Genomic DNA, 16,144 nt, shown 5'->3' on the forward strand with positions numbered 1-16,144 from the left:
GTATCATATCTGCCACACTCTCTCCCCTATAACGTGATAATACAAAACGAGCTGCCCTTTTTTGCACCCTTTCGATGTCCTCCGTCAATCCCACCTGGTAAGGATCCCACACCGCGCAGCAATATTCTAACAGAGGACGAACGAGTGTAGTGTAAGCTGTCTCTTTAGTGGACTTGTTGCATCTTCTAAGTGTCCTGCCAATGAAACGCAACCTTTGGCTTGCCTTCCCGACAATATTATCTATGTGGTCCTTCCAACTGAAGTTGTTTGTAATTTTAACACCCAGGTACTTAGTTGAATTGACAGCCTTGAGAATTGTACTATTTATCGAGTAATCGAATTCCAACGGATTTCTTTTGGAACTCATGTGGATTACCTCACACTTTTCGTTACTTAGCGTCAACTGCCACCTGCCACACCATACAGCAATCTTTTCTAAATTGCTTTGCAACTGATACTGGTCTTCGGATGACCTTACTAGACGGTAAATTACAGCATCATCTGCGAACAGTCTAAGAGAACTGCTCAGATTGTCACCCAGGTCATTTATATAGATCAGGAACAGTAGAGGTCCCAGGACGCTTCCCTGGGGAACACCCGATATCACTTCAGTTTTACTCGATAATTTGCCGTCTATTACTACGAACTGCGACCTTCCTGACAGGAAATCACGAATCCAGTCGCACAACTGAGACGATACCCCATAGTTCCGCAGCTTGATTAGAAGTCGCTTGTGAGAAACAATGTCAAAAGCTTTCCGGAAATCTAGAAATACGGAATCAACTTGAGATCCCCTGTCGATAGCGGCCATTACTTCGTGCGAATAAAGAGCTAGCTGCGTTGCACAAGAGCGATGTTTTCTGAAGCCATGCTGATTACGTGTCAATAGATTGTTCCCTTCGAGGTGATTCATAATGTTTGAATACAGTATATGCTCCAAAACCCTACTGCAAACCGACGTCAATGATATAGGTCTGTAGTTAAATGGATTACTCCTACTACCCTTCTTGAAGACTGGTGCGACCTGCGCAATTTTCCAATCTGTAGGTACAGATCTATCGGTGAGCGAGTGGTTGTATATGAGTGCTAAGTAGGGAGCTATAGTATCAGCGTAATCTGAAAGGAACCTAATCGGTATACAATCTGGACCGGAAGACTTGCCCGTATCAAGCGATTTGAGTTGCTTCGCAACCCCTAAGGTATCTACTTCTAAGAAACATCATGCCAGCAGATGTTCGTGTTTCAAATTCTGGAATATTCCACTCATCTTCCCTGGTGAAGGAATTTCGGAAAACTGCGTTCAATAACTCCGCTTCAGCGGCACAGTCGTTGATAACAGTACCATCGGCACTGCGCAGCGAAGGTATTGACTGCGTCTTGCTGCTTGTGTACTTTACATACGACCAGAATTTCTTCGGATTTTCTACCAGTGGTACATTTTCTAGCAGTGGTACAGGGTATGTAGATGTACGTGTGTGCTGCATGGTTCGTGCAATGATCGCTGTGTTAACAGATTATTTATAAATAGTACCATTACTACAAAACATGATGCCCTTGTGATATTTGTAAAGAGTCCCAGAAAAAAATGCCTTTGGGCTAAGGGTAGGCAAACCCACAGGGCAAAGCTGTTGTGCTGGAAGCATAATGTAGTCAACTGGGGAACATAGATACTGTTTAGCTGAGGTTTTCTGTACAGTTTTCAGTTACAACTGGTGGCGAGTCTCAGAAGGGACTGAAAGATCCAATTACAAGTTTATGCCTTTACCGAATCAATAACCCGTGGAACTTGTATTTTTAACATATGGATCGGAATTTCTTGTTCATTGCAACAAATCTACACCTATGTATGTACTCCGCAAGCCACCGTACAGTCCATAATGGAGGGTACCCTGTACCACTACTAGCAATTTTCTTTGCTGCTCCATTTGCAAAATTGAGCAAGGTGGCACAGTGTTTAGCACACTGGACTCGCATTCAGGACGACAACTGTTCAAACCCGTGTCCGTCATCCTCATTTGCGTTTTCTGTGATTTTCGCTAATTCGCTTTAGGCAAATGCCAGGATGGTTCCTTTGAAACGGCATGACTGTCATCTTTACCCACCCTTCTCTAATCTGATGGGACCACTGACCTCGCTGTTTGGTCCACTCTCCAAAATCCAAACTAACTATTTGCAAACAATGCAAACAATGATACTTAAGCACTATTTGAATCTACTGGTGACAAATCTGGCAACCCACCTCTAAACTGGATTGATGTCTTGATTTTATCCATCTTGTCATGGATCTCAAACACTCCAGCAGTACTCGAGAATAGGTCACACTAGCCTCCTATACACTGTTTCCTTTACAGGTGAGTAACACTTTCTAGAATTCTCCCAGTAAACAGAAGTTGACAATTTGCCTTCACTACCACAATCCTCACATGCTTATTCCATTTCATATTCCTTTGAACATTATTCCCAGATACTTCAACAAAGTGACTGTGTCAAGCAGAACACTACTAATACAATACAATCAGAAAATTGTGGGTTTCTTTTTCCTACTCATCTACATTAACTTACATTTTTCTACATTTAAAGCCAGCTGCCAATCATTAACCAAATAGAAATTTTGTCCAAGTCATCTTGAATCCTCCTGCAGTCTCTCAACGACACGTTGTACACCACAGCATCATCAGCAAACAACCACAGGTTGCTGCCCAGCCTGTCTATCAGATGATTTATGTTTATAGAAAACAATAGCAGTACTATCAAAATTCCCTGGGGACTCCTGATGATATCCTTTTCTCTGATGAATGGTCACCATTGAGGACAACATGCTGGGTTCTCTTACTTAAGAAGCCTTAGAGTCACACATGTATCTGGGAATCTGTTTCATATGCTCATATCTTTAACAGTTTGCATTGAGGCACCATGTCAGATGCTTTTTCAGAAATCTAGTCATATGGAATCTGCCTGTTGTCCTTCATCCACAATTCCCAGTATATAATTTGAGGAACAAACGTGTGGTTCCTTAAGAGGGCAGCAGCCTTTTCAGTAGTTGTAGGGGCAACAGTCTAGATGATTGACTGATCTAGCCTTGTAACACTAACCAAAATGGGCTTGCTGTTCTGGTCCTGCAAACGGCTGAAATCAAGGGGAAACTACAGCCGTAATTTTTCCCGGGGGCATGCAGCTTTACTGTATGATTAGATGAATACACTAAGCAGATTCAGAAGCATGTAGGCTGTAGTAGGTACTGGGAGATGAAGAAGCTTGCACTGGATAGAGTAGCATGGAGAGGTGCATCAAACCAGTCTCATGACTGAAGATCGCAACGAAAACAATTTGAGGAAAAGCCATGCTGAATTTCACATGAGTGAAATCTTGCTGATTTCTGCGCATAAACTTTTCGGCCTCAGGGATATTTAATATATTAGGTCTCAGAATATGTTGTAGAATACTGCTGAAAATTGTTCTTAAGAAAATCAGTCTGTAACTTTTACGGTCCATTCTCTTACCCTTCTTACATCATCCATTAATCACCCCATATATGATATACATGACTTGTCGCCAAAAAAATCTCTCCTATAAATAGCCTGTTTTGTCTGTCAAGCTGAACAGCTTTTTGGGAATTTTTCAGTCTCTGGGTGGAGCGTTACCTATACCTAATAATAATAATAATAATAATAATAATAAGGAAACTTGTATACACCTCACAGCTATCAATAGCTGCCCTAACTAAATTTTACCAGGGGCTGTATATGTGCTCCAGTTGTTCACAATGTAGAGAAGGTATGTGCAGTGCATCTCTGTGTCATGTTGGAGGCAGGCAATTGCAGGATAACATCCAGCCATAACTGCGGATTAAAATCAAGCAGTAGAAAACCTTGGATGCAATCTAACAATATACTAAAGGGAAAGTTGCTACTCACCATATAGCGAAGATGCTGAGTTGCAAATAGCCACAACAAAAAGACTGTCACTAATATAGCTTTTGGTCAGTAAGGCCTTCATCAAAATTATGCTACACACACACACACACACACACACACACACACACACACACACACACACGCACACGCACACGACTGCAGTCTCAGGCAACTGATGCCACACTACCTCAGACTGCAGTCACGTGTGCGTGTGTCGTGTTTGCATGTGGTGTGTATGTGTGTGTTGTCCGATTTTGATGAAGGTGCTACTAGCCAAAAGCTATATTTGTGAAAATCTTGCTGTTGTGTCTATCTGCAACTCAGCATCTCTGCTATATATTGAGTAGCAACTTTCCTTTTCATAATAATGTTACACAACTGCGTGTTCTTTGATTGCACTGCGAGAAGGCTCATCAAACTAGAACACACAAAATATTAGTGCACCTTATTACATAAATAAACAAGAGTTTCTCAACTTTGACCCACTTCTTTGCACAAGATTGTTGTACAATTTACAACTGTCCTTGATCAGCAAAGGATCAGTTGATACTCTCATCAAACTATTCTATTGAGTAACAATGTTCATCCTTTAGTAAAGGTCACATAGTGCTTAACTCACATGCACACACTATACTAACCTCAGGTTGAGAACGCTACAATGCTGTGAAGGAGGTGTAGTCTTCTAGAGTGCCTCTGGTTGTTGCAGATTGCAGCGAGGCCTTACTGATGTCTTAATTGTATTAATATGTGTTACCAACTTTGATGTGGCGCCACGGTCTCTGGTTGATACTACATTATGTAATAGCCAATAAGCAATTGTTAATCAGATATTCAGCAGATCTGCAATGTCTGTGTTGAAATATTATCACGACTTTTGTCTCAGTGGAAGAATTTAGGTTCAGGTGACAGAATGATCTGTATCATAACCCAAAATCCAAGTTAGAAGTTTTGCAGTTTGATTGTGAGCTGGTAAAGCAAAGGAATGTGAATACTAAATCTAGGGTGTGGTGACAGTCTGATCTGTAGTGCAGCGTGAGGGTGGAAGGTGGCACTTTGGTTGCAAGTTGGCAAAGTTGATGAATAAGATTGTAAAATGTAGGTAACCACTTGTCACCTGTTTTCGACATTCACTTTGAGTTTAGTGTGTGGATGACATTTCTCTGCAGCGCGGGATGATGCATGCATTATCAATGGTGCTTTTAGGAGCTGCTATTTGGCGTGTTTGTGTTTGGCCACCAAAGGCCCCCAGCCTTTCCCCTTTCATGCTGCACATCTATCCTCTTGATGTTCTTTATCCCCTCCTTTGAGGAACATGTCTGAGATGTTTTTGGAAATGTATTCTGCATTTTCAATAGTCAGTATCAGAATATTCACCAGATTCTTAATTAAATTGTGTGTGTGTGTTTCATATAGGAGGTGTAATTTAGAGTTTTAGTTACTGTAATCGTAAATTCAGGCAAATTGTAGTGCGGTCGTTAAGCATTTGTACAGGTTAGTTCATACATTCTTTGCGTGTTTCCCTTGCGTTATCTAGGCACGGACTCGTGTTTCAGTAACTGTTGTTCAACATTGATTAGAATGGACAGGGACTGTGATTGCTGTGTTCGGATGAGGGCTGAGTTGGCATCCCTTCGCTCACAGCTGCAGGCGGCCCTGACTTTGGTCGCGCAGCTTGAGGCTGTTGCTAATGGGCACCACTGTGGGGAGCCAGACTTGGGTATCACGGGGATGTCAACCTCGTCCCATCTGTCCCCAGATCGGTCTGCCACTGTGGTTGCCCCGGTTGCTGCCCACAGTGGGGCTGAACCCTCGCCTGTGGTTGATTGGGAGGTCGTTTCAAGGTGTGGCAAGCAGCGAAAGACATCCCCGGAGGCTGATCAGAAAGCCTCCCCCGTTGCGTCTGACAAACAGGTTTCAGGTACTGTCTCTGCCTGAGCCAGATGCAGCTGCCCGCCCTGTTTCAGAGGATGATTCTCAGCCTTCGAGGTCAAGGCAATCGCAGAGGGTGGGCTTATTGGTAGTTGGGAACTCCAATGTTACTTGCGTAATGGGGCCCCTTAGAGATATGGCAGCTAAGGGGGGGAAGAAATCCAGTGTGCACTGTGTGTGCATTCCTGGTGGAGTCATTCCTGATGTGGAGAGGGTCCTTCCGGATGCCATGAGGACCACAGGGTGCAGCCAGCTGCAGGTCGTGGCACATGTCGGCACTAATGACGTGTCTCGCTTTGGATCTGAGGAAATTCTCTCTGGATTCCAGGGGCTATCTGATTTGGTGAAGGCTGCCAGTCTTGCTTACGAGATGAAGGCAGAGCTCACCATCTGCAGCATCGTCGACAGAACCTACTGCGGGCCTTTGGTGCAGAGCCAGGTGGAGGGTCTGAATCAGAGGCTCAGATGGTTTTGCGACCGTGTTGGCTGCAGATTTCTTGACTTGCACCATAGAGTGGTGGGGTTTCGGGTTCCCCTGAATAGGTCAGGAGCTCACTACAGTCAGCTGGCGGCTACACAGGTAGCGGAGGCTGTGTGGCGTGGACTGGGCGGTTTTTTAGGTTAGAAGGCCTCGGGAAAGTACGGGGTGGGCTGCAATCTCAAAGGGTGCATGCCAAATACAGGATGTGCTTGGATCAAAGAACAGCCGGAATTGTAGTTGTAAATTGTTATAGTTGTGCTGGGAAAGTCCCTGAGCTTCAAGCGCTAATAGAAAGCACAGAAGCTGAAATCGTTATAGGTACAGAAAACTGGCTAAAGCCTGAAATAAGTTCTGCAGAAATTTTTACGAAAACACACTTGACCTATTAGCCACAAACAATCCAGAGCTAATAGAGAGCATCATGACTGATACAGCGGTTAGTGATCACAAGGTCGTTGTAGCTAGGCTCAATACCGTTTCTTCCAAATCCACCATGAACTGACTGTGCAAATGTAGACATGTGGTTCAAATTCAAGGTATAGTAGCAACAGCAATTGAGAGATTCATACCTCATAAATTGGTAAGAGATGGAACTGATCCCCCATGGTACACAAAACAGGTCCGAACGCTGTTGCAGAGGCAACGGAAAAACCATGTGAAATTCAGAAGAATGCCAAATACCAAAGATTGGCTAAAATTTCCAGACACGCGAAATTTGGCACGCACTTCAATGCAAAATGCCTTTAATAAGTTCCACAACGAAACATTCTCAAAATTTGGTACAAAATCCGAAGAAATTCTGGTCGTATGTAAAGTATACAAGCAGCAAGATGCAGTCAATACCTTCGCTGCGCAGTGCCGATGGTACTGTTATCGACGACTGTCGCTAAAGCAGAGTTACCGAACACAGTTTTCCGAAATTCCTTCTCCAGGGAAGACGAACGGAATATTCCAGAATTTGAAAGACGAACAGCTGCTAGCACGAGTTTCTTAGAAGTAGGTACCTTAGTGGTTGCGAAGCAACTCAAATTGCTTGATATGGGCAAGTCTTCAGGTCCAGATTGTATACCGATTAGGTTCCTTTCAGATTACACTGATACAATAGCTCCCTACTTAGCAATCATATACAACCACTCGCTCACCGATAGATCTGTACCTACAGATTGGAAAATTGCTCAGGTCGCACCACTGTTTAAGAAGGGTAGTAGGAGTAATCCATCGAACTACACACCTATATCATTGACGTCGGTTTGCAGTAGGGTTTTGGAGCATATACTGTATTCAAACATAATGAATCATCTTGAAGGGAATGATCTATTGATACGCAATCAGCATGCTTTCAGAAAACATTGTTCTTGTGCAGCTAGCTCTTTATTTGCACGAAGTAATGGCCGCTATCGACGGGGGATCTCAAGGTGATTCCGTATTTCTAGATTTACGGAAAGCTTTTGACACCGTTCCTCACAAGCGACTTCTAATCCAGCTGCGGGCCTATGGGGTATCGTCTCAGTTGTGCGACTGGATTCGTGATTTCCTGTCAGGAAGGTCGCAGTTCGTAGTAATAGACGGCAAATTATCGAGTAAAACTGAAGTGATATCGGGTGTTCCCCAGGGAAGCGTCCTGGGACCTCTACTGTTCCTGATCTATATAAATGACCTGGGTGATAATCTGAGCAGTTCTCTTAGGTTGTTCGCAGATGATGCTGTAATTTACCATCTAGTAAGGTCATCCGAATACCAGTATCAGTTTGCAAAGCGATGTAGAAAAGATTGCTGTATGGTGTGGCAGGTGGCAGTTGACGCTAAGTAACGAAAAGTGTGAGGTAATCCACATGAGTTCCAAAAGAAATCCGTTGGAATTCGATTACTCGATAAATAGTACAATTCTCAAGGCTGTCAATTCAACTAAGTATCTCGGTGTTAAAATTGCACACAACTTCAGTTGTAAAGACCGCATAGATAATATTGTGGGGAAGGCGAGCCAAAGGTTGCGTTTCACTGGCAGGACACTTAGAAGATGCAACAAGTCCACTAAAGAGACAGCTTACACTACACTCATTCGTCCTCTGTTAGAATATTGCTGCGCGGTGTGGGATCCTCACCAGGTGGGATTGACGGACAGCTTGTTTTGTATTATCACGTAATAGGGGAGAGAGTGTGGCAGATATGATACGTGAGTTGGAATGGAAGTCATTAAACAAAGACGTTTTTCGTCGCAATGAGATCTATTTATGAAATTTCAGTCACCAACTTTCTCTTCCGAATGCGAAAATATTTTGTTGAACCCAACCTACATAGGTAGGAATGATCATCAAAATAAAATAAGAGCTCAAACAGAAATGTTTAGGTCTTTGTTCTTCCCACGCGCTGTTCGGGAGTGGAATGGTAGAGAGATAGTATGATTGTGGTTCGATGAACCCTCTGCCGAGAACTTAAATGTGAATTGCAGAGTAATCGTGTAGATGTAGATTTTTTTCGTTCCTTTTTCCTTTCTATGTTCACCTTCTCCTATTGTTCCTCCACTTCAGCATTTGAGGTTCCTCTTCTTCCTCCATGTGCGCTCCTGAAGGCCGGCCCACATGTCATAACAGGTGACTGGGTAAAGTGTAATTACCAGCCCCTGCTCGACAGGTAGGGTTCACACGTACCCCCTGTTAAAGGCCAGGCCCAGGGAGGGCTGCTACCTTCCCAAATTGTCAACCAGTCCCTCTGTCAGGTGTTCAGGAGGTGTGACCTGAGGTGTGAACGATCACCTAAGGTGGGTGTGGCCCACTTCTAAAGGGGCGCCCAGTTGGACGGAGTGTGCCATCGGAAGCGCTGACCAACATGGGGGATTTTCTTGCAATGAGCCAATCATCTTCACAGTCTGCACCTACGAAACGTAAACAGAATGAGGCTAATAATTCAAAGACCCTTCCAGCTGCACCTTGGTTCCTGATGTGTTTCACATACTGAAGACAATCAATCCTTTGCTTTGCCCTGTGAAATCCAGCTCTCGTTTATGCAATAGCACTTTGCTTTTGAAGACTACTTTTGATTCTGGAGCACTACAATTACTTGCAGCTTCACTCCCCCATAGACATTCTGTTCGTGTTGAGGCCCAGCGAATGTTGGATTCTCGCCATGCTGTTATTTACACTAGGCTGCTCGATGGTCTGCTACAGTACTGCTGTTGCTACATCTCACTCCACAAAGGACACGGCCAGGAAGACATGCGACCTCAAATTTAGCACCGTGGTTGTGAAATCACACAGCATCATGGTAGCATTCCTGTCTCTTCATCCAGCAGTGCAACACGCCACCAAACTTTCACCTCCTGGAGCGAATTCACCAGCTACACAACCGGCAGGCCAGAAAGGACAGAAGGAATACTCCTGTGAAGACCTTCTACATCCCTCCAGCTAACTGACTTCTGAGTCCTCCTCCGTTAAGGCTCCTAGAAGTCAAACAAAGACAAACGGTCTTCTCCTTCACCGAATCAGAGATCCTCTCCGACAGTGTCACCACCTGATACCCTCACCTGGCTGACCTCCGTGTTGGTGGAGTGCACCACCAACTACATTTCTAATCAGGACTCTGCAGGCCAACAGGAGGATGCCGATGATTCTGTAGACCTCGTGGAGCAGGATCCTCCTGCCTCTGTGCCCTTTAGCAGTGAGTCTTCGAAGGCCAATACTCGGCAGCTATCGAGGTGACACCCCTTCATTTTTCCCTTGTCGTAACTCCTCTCTGACAACCTTCCACAGATAATATTTCCCCAGTTATGATGACCAGGTACAATATGGTACAAATGTTATCCTTACCGCTGCAGAATGTTCCATTCCTTGCACTTCTTCTTTACTACTCCATTGGTTGACTGAGACTTACCATGATGCAATTGCGTGTGGAGACATGCTCTCTGCATTTTAACTGTCATCCTACAATGGCAAACTGCGTTCATTATGAACAGTTGCATGCACAGAATTATCGCATTCTTCGGGATGGGAAAAAAGCTAGCTCGATTTCCTTCACTAGTTCTTTTAACAGTTCCACACTATCTACCATAGTGTGGGCCAACCTCCTACAACTCTCTGGGACCAAGAGCCATTTCACAATTTCTGGCGTGACAGTAGCAGACGATGATGCAGTGCACCTATTGCTACACTGTGTGATCAGAAGTATCCAGAAACCTGGTTCAAAATGACTTAAAAGTTTGTGGTGCCCTCCATTGGTAATGCTGGAATTCAGTATGGTATTGGCCCAACTTGAAGCCTTGAAGACAGCTTCCACTCTTGCAGGCATACATTCAATCAGGTGCTGGAAGGATTATTGGGGAATGGCAACCCATTCTTCATGGAGTGCTGCACTGAGGAGAGGTATTGATGTCGGTCGGTGAGGCTTGGCATGAAGTTAGCATTCCAAAACACCCCAAAGGTGTTCTATTGTATTCAGGCCAGGACTCTGTGTAGGCCAGTCCATTACAGGAATGTTATTGTTGTGTAACCACTACACCACAGGCAGTGCATTATGAACAGGTGCTCAACCATGTTGAAAGAAGCAAGAAGGTGCTTAAAACGTCAATGTAGGCCTGTGCTGTGATAGTGCCATGCAAAACAACAAGGTGTGCAAGCCCCCTCCTTGCAAAACACAACCACACAATAACACCACCACCTACGAATTTTATTGTTGGCACTACACACACTGGCAGAAGCGTTCACCGGGCATTCACCACACTCACTCTCTTCCATTGGATCGCCACATTGTGTACTGTGATTTGTCACTCCACACAATGTTTTTCCACTGTTCACTCCTTACACCAAGTGATGCGTCGTCTGGCATTTACCAACATGACGTGTGGCTTGTGAGCAGCTGATCGACCATGAAATCCAAGTTTTCTCACCTCCCACCCAACTGTCACAGTACTTGCAGTGGATCCTGATGCAACTTGGAATTCCTGTGTTATGGTCTGGATAGATGTCTGACTATTTCACATTACAACCCTCTTAAACTGTCAGCAGTCTCTGTCAGTCAACAAATGATGTCGACCTGTACACTTTTGTGCTGTAAGTGCCCCCTCACGTTTCTACTTCACTGTCACATCAGAAACAGTGGACCTAGAGATGTTTCCAAGTGTGGAAATCTCATGTACTGATGTACGATACGAGTGACACCCAATCATCTGACCACATTTGAAGTCCGTGAGTTCCAGGGACTGCCCCATTCTGGTCTCTCACGATGTCTTATGAGTACTGAGGTCACTGATATGGAATACCTGTCAGTAGATGTCAGCACAATGCACCTAATATGAAAAACGTATGTATGGTTTTGGGGCTGTCTGTCTGGATACTTTTGATCACATGGTGTATCTCCAACACCTTGAGCCGCCGTTTTGCAGAGATTTAAAGCTCCTTCCACATTACCCTGCCTGCCTTCACCAGAAACGAGCATAGGAGGTTCAGGTGATACACTTCTCTTTTCAGAATTATGAGAACTACAATGCCACCTTTACTATGAGGGAGTTACATCATACTCTCACTTCATCATGATCCGTTGCCCCAGAGCCAGACAATGGTCACATTCAGGTGTTGCAGCACTTTTTTGTTGTGGGCAAGGACTTTCTGCTTCATACAGACAACCACTTATGGCCAGAAGACTATTTCCCAGATACTAGCATGAAGCTGCTGTTATACCCATACTTAAGACCCGTAAGGACAAACACCTTCCTTCCAGCTACCACCTCACTTCTCTCACCAGCTGTGTCTGGAAGATGATGGAATGTATGATTCGTGCCTGGCTGGTATGGTGGCAAGAATCTCGCAATTTACTAACCACTACACAATGAGGATTTCGAGCATGCTGTTCTGCAGTTGACCATTTCATTACTTTGTCCACACATTTCATGAATGGTTTTATGTGAAAAGCCCAGACTGTGGCCATGTTTTTCAATTTGGAGAATGCCTACAGCACCTGCTGGAGGTCTGGTATCCTCCGTAATCTCTACACGTGGGTCTTCCGTGGCCGCTTGCCCCGTTTCCTTCAGGGAATTTTTAAAAGACTGAGTTTTCATGGTATGTGTGGGTTCTATCTTGTTGGACACCTTTATCCAGGAAAACGATGTGCCTCAGGTTTCTGTCCTGAGTGTTGGCCTCTTTTCTATTGCCATTGGCAGGACTTAATATATAGTGTGGTTACAAACTAATAATGTGCAATTATTGGGAAATTTAGCAGTAGCTTCTCAACAATACCTGAAAACTAGTCACTTAGAAAATTTGCTAGTACTTGTGAAATTTCTCTAACGCACTCCTGTCTTTGATGTATACGTTATAGTACTTGTATGCATCTTTTTGCAGGTTCTTGCTTTATGACGTGATATTGCTTTACTTTTTCAGAATCAATTTTGACCTTGCCTTGGAGTGTGCAACGATTTGAAACTTCCTGACAGATCAAAACTGCGATCAGGGCTGGGACGATCAAACACTTGCCTGTGAAAGGCAATGTTCCCATGTTCAAAACCCAGTCGAATGCACAATTTTAATAGGGCAGGATGTTATTTTACTTTAATTTTTTGCCTTCCTTGCCATTTTTTCATTAAATGATGATTTTTTTTTGTAGCAAACAATACCATTGTATGTCTTTTTGTAACTGTTATATTAATTTAGGAACTCTGTATTTGTACAGTGTTTTTATAAGCAACGGAGGTAGGATTTTCCCGTACTTACAGTTACCCATTTATTTTTATTATCTGGTGCTGGTGCTGCAGCTGCCAGTTTTGGAACTATCTCCTCAGAAATTAGTTCAATAATGAGCAGGATTTAGAGACTTTTGCATCTACATACTTTTCTGCGCAGTTTTCTTTATATGATTCATCCCAAATATGTTGTGCTAATATTTGTAAAAAAGTATATAGTTTCAGAGTCAGAAAACTTCTGTGTTTTACATTTATTGTCTCGCAGTAATTATCTGAGAAGCCAAAATCTTATTTAATACCCACAGCTATTTTCATTACCGATTTTTGTAAGTACTTGGTCTAAGGCTGAAAATCGATTTTTGGTTACTTCCATAATAGTTGTACCATGTGTGCCATGCCTCAATTATTCAAATTGTTCACGAAGCTGTTAACAATTAAAGCCTTAATGCTTGTATTTATATCGGTATCTCAAATTAAAATTTTGCTAGGTTTGTGAACTGAGACTGTGCCCAGAACTTCAGTTAATTTAGTAAGACGGTTGTGCGCATTGCAACTAGATTAGTAGTACGCACTCGAAAGTTCAGTGGCTGACATTTTAAAAAGTTTACTTACATTGCTTGTAATCACATCTTGCCCACTGCTTATATATGTGCATTACCCCTGCCCTTACGACAGTTTTACATTTGCAGCCCACCCTGTCACGTGTCAATATCATTACCATTAGGTGCAGTATTTCAGTGCCTCTACACCATTGCTGCATAATGCATTTCACTGAGCAGTTAAAGAGACTGTAATTCAATTATTGTGGCTTGTGTCCTTGCATTTTACATTTTTCCTTGTTACTGGTGATCATTTCCTCCAGGTTGTTACATTCTGTCTTCTGTGTACACGTATCTCTTCGCTGGCCAGACACTTTTTAGGCTGGGAAAACTGCTATCACAATCTTTGTTAAAAAGGCCTTATTCTTTTATAATGTACAATTTTTTTTGGCAAAGGTAAAGCAGCTTCTCAATGCTTTATTGTTCATATCAAGTATTTGATAAGAATTTGGAAGGACTAGTGCAGACTGAGGCCAGGAAGCTTGCAAGGTCAGAGGTTGTGATTCCATCTGCATAAACTGGAGAACCTAATACTGGAAGTGAGGGTACTTCCAGGTGGCACGGGTTGTTATGTAGTCCTTGAAGTTAAGTATCTTTCGTCGAAAGATGTATTTGCCATTGTATCGCCAACACAGCTCTTTTCCACTGTTTAGCAGAGGCCATTTGTTCAGGTGCATAGTTAATGTATGATTTGGTTGTTTTTCTAGATGGCCGTGCCTCTGGTAGTATAGGATACAACTGTAACAGCACGTAAATAGGATATGTCGGGTTGGTATGTAGTATGTGTGTCTCACCTGGGTGTTCCACAGGAGTACAGCCTTGTAGCGAGAGTTTAGGAGCTGAAGAGGGTAGTGCATGGAATAGTGTACTCTAGAGCAGTGGTTCTGAACCTGGTGGCAGTTACCCCCTGAAGAGTGAAATGAAATAGTTAAATTGTGTATCGAAAATAAAAAAAAAAATATGGTTCAGTTGTATATCAGTCACGAAATTAAATTGTTTTTGAAAGATAGTTACTATTATCACTGTTTCATAATACTGTAATGCTGGCTGCAAAAATTACCAGTAATTACATTTTTTTTTTTTTGATGCAGTAGCATTAATGCATGATGCCCAATGTGATGGAGGTCATAGCTTGTGAAACAAATGTGTGAACATCATCTTCCTCGTTCCTCACATAATCTGCCCAGCACATGTATACTTGGTACACTACTCCACACACACATACCTCAGCAAAAGTGAGACATATATGTGATCTTGTGAAAATACCATCTCAGAACTAAAGGTAGTTTGCAACAGGTAAATAAATTGACCGCACAACACAACAGTAACTATATAATGGCTATTACATTGTTGAAAGGCATATACAATATCGTTGTTAATAGTGGCAGTGGTAAGATGCAAAGCATTAGCAGCCTGAAGTCTTCCCCCTATCTGACACTTCAGAAATAAAGAGCCCATCAATCAAGTAATTTGCAAATCTAAGTATAGTGCACAAATTTTAACTTTGTCGATTTGAACGGGGGGTGAAGGTGAAGCAAATGTCACTAATGATAGGGATGGTGCTAGAAAAGTGTGTTATATGACTAGTGTCTTCCCTCAGTGGGAATGGTTAGCTATCTTTACTGAGAAGGGATTGTTGGTAGAAATGCACTGAAAATTGATTCTTCCTTCTACAAAAAAGTTTGTTAGAAATAATAATACTGATTATCTCCCTGCCTCAGTAGTTCGTGGTTTTGTAAAACATCTGCAAAAAGTAAAATATTTTATTTTTCATAATTTTTGTAAATGCAAGTGTCCAAAGAGTATTCTTTTTCATTCTAAAGTTTAGTTGGGTGCTAATGTTGTTGTTGTTGTTGATGATGATGATGATGATGATGATGATTTGGGGGGGGGGGGGGGGGGGGTGTTCAACTTCTTTGTTTCTTCGTTTGTTCGTCCTCGGTGTCAACGTACTGGGTCTGGGAGTGAAGTACTGTCTACTTTAAATGATGTAGCTGACAGGTGCACATTTGCATTTCACATATGACCTCAGAAGTTAAGTCCCATAGTGCTCAGAGCCATTGTTTTGTTGAACATTTGTAAGCAGTAAAAACCTAACTACAAAGTTCACAGTTCTTGAAGATTAGAAAGCTACGTATGGAGCAGAAACTGTCATTGTTTTAACACATGGCATATTGATTTAACACTGATTTCACTGTTAAGTTGATGCATTGTTGTTGTTCTAACCAACACAGGTTTCTCGTCTGAAACTGGGCCGTGTACCGCATGTCTCAGGACCAAAAATTGGGCCCTTATATATCCTAACAATAATAGACGCTGAAACTACACATTGTTCATAGTTTAAATTACAGAAAGTACAATTAAAACTTAACTCATTAAATTAACTGAGTACATCGAGAAATTGGTTCTTTTTAACAGTTTCTCCTGCTACATGGGTTAAGCCGAATTATTTGTTTAAATCATTAAATTGTCATATATTATTACACAAATAACATTTTTGACAAAACTGTTGTTTACTTTTGAATTAATTAAGTGTTGGATTTGCTAACATTTT

The 16,144-nt window shown here is 42.6% G+C and overlaps 1 protein-coding gene across 1 annotated transcript in view; it reads left to right on the forward strand.

Moving 5' to 3' along the window:
- Positions 1-16,144, forward strand: part of LOC126278315 (uncharacterized) — a 199,668-nt gene that overhangs the window by 46,514 nt on the left and 137,010 nt on the right. The gene's annotated exons all lie outside the window — the stretch shown is intronic.

The sequence above is a fragment of the Schistocerca gregaria genome, chromosome 6 (genome assembly GCF_023897955.1).
Source record: "Schistocerca gregaria isolate iqSchGreg1 chromosome 6, iqSchGreg1.2, whole genome shotgun sequence".
NCBI classification, from domain to species: domain Eukaryota; kingdom Metazoa; phylum Arthropoda; class Insecta; order Orthoptera; family Acrididae; genus Schistocerca; species Schistocerca gregaria.